We start from the raw sequence: 5115 nt of genomic DNA, 5'->3' as shown, positions 1-5115 counted from the left end.
TAGATAGCAAGTGGTATCAGAATTAAAAATCTGTATTCTTTTTACAGAAATACAAATGTTTTTATGGCTTTTTTTGATAGATAGCAAGTAGGATCAGAATGAAATATCTGTATTTTGTTTACAGAAATACTGAAATGTTTCTGTTTATTTTTGATAGATAGCAAGTGGTATCACAATGAAATATCTGTATTTTTTTTTACAGAAATACAGAAATGTTTCTGTTTATTTTGATGGATAGCAAGTGGTATCAGAATGAAATATCTGTATTTTTTACAGAAATAAAGAAATGTTTCTGTTTATTTTGATAGATAGCAAGTGGTATCAGAATTAAATATCTGTATTTTTTTACAGAAATACAGACATTTTTCTGTTTATTTTGATAGCAAGTGGTATCAGAATTATTTATCTGGACATGGCATCCTGTACTGTACAGCATCAGCATCTAAATCCATCCAAGCAAGAGAAGGGGATTTAAGCCTATTCTACAGCATAATCTTCTCTTAAAAACTCTCCTGCATTTGTGGAGTAGTACATTTGTGCCTTGTGTGACTTTGTTTGCCAAACCCTCATTTGAAAGCAAGCCGGCCATCTTGGCCACATGGCATCCTGTACTGTACAGCATCAGCATCCAAATCCATCCAAGCAAGAGAAGGGGATTTAAGCCTATTCTACAACATAATCTTCTCTTAAAAATTCTCCTGCATTTGTGGAGTAGTACATTTGTGCCTTGTGAGACTTTATTTGTTCGACAAACCCTCTATTGCATTCCCTGTGTGCCTGATTCTCTGACATCCAGTATCCTTCTATTGTAATTTGAAAAACAGGCGGACATCTTATGCACATGGCACCTTGTATTGTAATGCATCAGCATCCAAATCCATCCTAAAAGGAGAACGAGATTCAAGCTTATTCCACCACATACTTTTTACTTAAAAAGCCCCTTACACTTGTTGATCAGTATATTGGTGCCTTATAGGAACTCATTTACTACTTACTTTCTTTACTACTTTTCCTGTGTGCCTGATTCTCTGACACCAAGTATCACCATATTTTTGAAAGCCAAGCGGCCATCCTGCATGCATGTACTCTACTCCCTAAATTTGTGTATCTGAGTACTGCAACTACACTTTGTTGGGACTTTCTCACAGGGTTGATATACTGTAAGTCTGAAGCTCTTCCTCTACCGCAATTACTAAGTTTGTGAGACTTTAGAGAGGTTGCTGGGCCTTTCACATAGATGTACAATAAGCTACTATACTGGGGTAACATACCTGCCTAAACTCCACTCGCTACATCCTCTAGTACAACTTTATGTGCATGTTCCTCCCTCTTCTTTAACATGGGCAAGAGGAAGCCGAATAGCCAATCCTCTCAAAAACGGGAAATAGGAACTTTTTTTGCCCGTTCCAAAACTCCTGGTTCTAGTAGAGGGGGCCCTAACACTAGATTCAACACTGCACAGACCGCCATGTCTAGTTTGGAACCCCCTGACTTCACTCAAGACGACTCTGCTTCTAACTTTCCTTCCTTACTGGGTGAAGATAAGGACCCCTCAAGTCTGGCAAGCCCTCCACAAACATCCATGGACCCCACTGAGGTATGGGATAGAGATGCCTACCTGAAGTCTCTGCCCACCAAAGCAGACTTTGAATCTTATCTTGTGCACATCCAAAACTCTCTACGTTCTGAACTAGCCACACTCAGATCGGACCTCGGCTCTAGAATAGAGGAGGTTGAACGCACGGCGGAAGATTTCCGTAACCACGTAGAGACCCATACCCATACTATTAATGAACACTCAATGCTACTGCAACAAATTATGTATCAACAGGATGACTTGGAGAATCAGAGCCGCCATACCAACATAAGGATTCGGGGACTTCCAGAATCGATAGAACCAAAGGACCTCCATGCACCAGCGACAACTTTGTTTAATGAACTCCTTCAGAGACCTAGGGACAATACTATAGAAATTGACCGCGTTCATCGAACACTGGGTCCAAAAACCCAGGATCCAGATAGACCAAGAGATGTGATTTGCTGAGTCCACTATTTCCAGCTTAAAGAACTTATCATGCAGGAAGCCAGGTCACAGGAAGAGTTCACCTTCAACAATCGCCCCATTATGCTCCTAACCGATCTCTCCCGCAACACTTTGGCACTGCGCCAAGCACTGAAACCGCTGCTACAACTGTTGAAAGACAACAACATTAAATATAGATGGGGCTTCCCATTTCAACTTTTTGCCCACAGAGGTAACAAATCTGCCACCTTTCGCCAACTGGGGGACTTGGCTACCTTCTTGGCGACGTTTGAGCTTCCCCAAGTCAACCTCCCTGATTGGCCTACGCTCCCCACGATTTTAACCCCTCCAGCGAATTCTGAATGGCAGCAGGTACAGAGGAAGTCCAACAGTGATCAAGTGCGCAACATCTCACAGGCCCCTCTGTGACTGTGGACCAATCCACCAGGGGGTTTTGCTATTACTTCGATACATGAGGACTGGTTGTCCTCTTCCCTGATGGGTTTGGATTGCTTGCCCACGAAGGCACTTTGGTTTTTGTTTTTGCCCACGAAGGTTTTGTTTTTTTTATTTTTTTTGCTGAACTGCTTTTATACTGTTATTATTGTTATAGTTTTTGATAATGTTTTGCTTTTGGAGATTGTGGATGTATATTTGTACCCTCCCCCGTACAGCTTACATTTGCTATATCATCCAATACTTTCATTTTTTTTTTTGTATTGATTGTTTGTCTTTTTGTTCTACACATTGTTCCATCCCCCTGTCTATCCCCCCCTTCTCTGACCCACCCCCGTGATCTTGCATTCGGCCCTTGAGAACACTAATATTACTGGGATACTTGGAAAAGTCACCCTTATTTTACCATGATGGGTACGGTCAAAGTAGTTACATATAATGTTAAAGGGTTGAATACCCCTGAAAAACGCTCTTCTATTTTGGCAGAATTATACCTGCTGAAGGCACAAGTAGCTTTCATACAGGAAACCCACTTCCGGGCAGACAGGGTTCAGAGATTAGGCAATAAGAGGTATCCGATAGCATACCATAGCTGTACCGATGCATCTAAATCTAAAGGGGTGAGTATCTTGATAGCCTCCTCTGTTACATGGCATCTCAAGGAGCAACAAAGTTGCCCAGACGGCAGGTTTCTTTTTGCTAAGGGGGCTTTAGAAGGCTCTACAGTCACTTTAGCTGCCGTTTATCTTCCTAATAGCGGTCAGGCCTCCTTTTTAACTGAAGTGCTCGAAAAATTCCAAGAAGGTATATTGATCTTGGGAGGAGACTTTAATTTTTCGCCTGAGGGGGCAGTAGATACTTTTGGCGGCAGTCACCCTTCTGTTCCAAATTGTTCCAATGGTAGAATCTTAAAAGTTTTATCCCAATATAGGCTCCTCAACAAATGGCGTGTTCTGCACCCCCAGGCTAGAGATTATACGCTCTTCTCTTCCCCCCATAGCTCGTACTCGAGGATCGATCCCTTTTGGATCCCACATTCTGAATTACACGGGGTACGATCTTGCTCTATTGGCTCCATCACCATATCTGATCACGCTCCCGTATCCATTTCCATTGAACTCTCTTATCCCTGCCCCAAATCATGGAATTGGAGCCTGAACGAATCCCTTCTCCAAGACGCAGTAGTCTTGGCGGATGTCAATTTGGAACTGTCCAGTTACTTTCAGACCAATGCCACCCCTGAGATCAGCCCTCTTTTGCTATGGGAAGCCTATAAAGCAGTTATTCGTGGTATATTCATCAAACATGGGACAAGACTTAACTCTGGCGAGCCCGCCAGAAGAAGATTGGGGACACTCTCCAGCGTATTGCAACTCTCGAGTCTTTACACAAATCTTCCCTAGATCCTACAGTGGGTAATGAACTCCGAGTTCTTCATGAGAAACTTTCATTACTTTGCTTAGACAGGGCGAAACTTGCTCTGACTAAATGCAGGAGAATGTTCTATGAGCATGGTAATAAGAGTGGCCGTTTGCTAGCCAATGCTCTCCGTGTTCATAAAACTCGCTCGTTTATCCCCTTTCTCACGGACAACTGCAGACGTAAAAATGTACCATACCAAAGATACAGTGGAATCTTTCCGCCAGTACTACTCCACTTTATATAATATATCGAAGTCCTCCTCTTCTTTGGCGCCCGAGGAAAGGACACAGGCGATTCAGAACTATCTCTCGGCAAGTGGGATGCCCTCCCTTTCTTCTTCCGAGAGGGAGATATTAGAGACCCCTATCAGGGCAGAGGAACTTAGTGCAGCTATTAAAGATACCCCCACAGGTAAAACTCCTGGACCGGATGGGCTTCCTTTAACGCACTATTAAACTTTTCAAACTTCCTTGGCGTCTCATTTTCTGACAGCGTTTAATTTTATTACTGAAGAAGGTTGGTTCTCCTTGGACTCCCTACGAGCCACCATTACGGTTATACCCAAGGAGGGTAAAGATCCCTCCTCATGTGCGAGTTACAGACCAATTTCCCTTCTTAATCAAGACCTCAAACTTTTAAAAAAAATCCTTGCCTCCAGATTGATCACGGTCATGTATAAACTTGTACATTTTGATCAGGTTGGCTTTATGCCCGGAAGGGAGGCCAGGGACAACACGACCAGAGTACTGAACTGGATTTATTATGCTGAATCCAGAAGTGTGCCGCTTATGTGGCTGTCCACGGACGCTGAAAAGGCTTTTGATAGAGTTGATTGGCTTTACATGAACTGTACTTTATTACATATAGGCCTAGGCCCGAAGATGTTATCGTGGATGCGGGCCATTTACTCTGAGCCCACGGCTAGGGTCAGGGTGAATGGACTGCTATCTGACTCATTACCCATCTCTACTGGCACGAGGCAGGGCTGCCCTCTATCCCCCCTGATTTTTATCCTATCCCTGAAACCGCTTCTTCGCGTGATTCGTACTTCCTCCTCTGTCTCGGGTCTGGATATGGGAGGTCCGGTCCAGAAAGTAGCGGCTTATGCCGATGATTTATTGTTCGCCATAACCAACCCAACTGTTTCTTTGCCTAATCTCCTGACTGAATTTAACACCCTTTCCAACTTTAAAATCAACTATTCCAAATCAGCA

This window comes from Pyxicephalus adspersus, chromosome 3 (genome assembly GCF_032062135.1).
Source record: "Pyxicephalus adspersus chromosome 3, UCB_Pads_2.0, whole genome shotgun sequence".
NCBI lineage: Eukaryota > Metazoa > Chordata > Amphibia > Anura > Pyxicephalidae > Pyxicephalus > Pyxicephalus adspersus.
The sequence above is the reverse complement of the archived record's forward strand: the minus strand, read 5'-3'. Positions refer to the sequence as shown.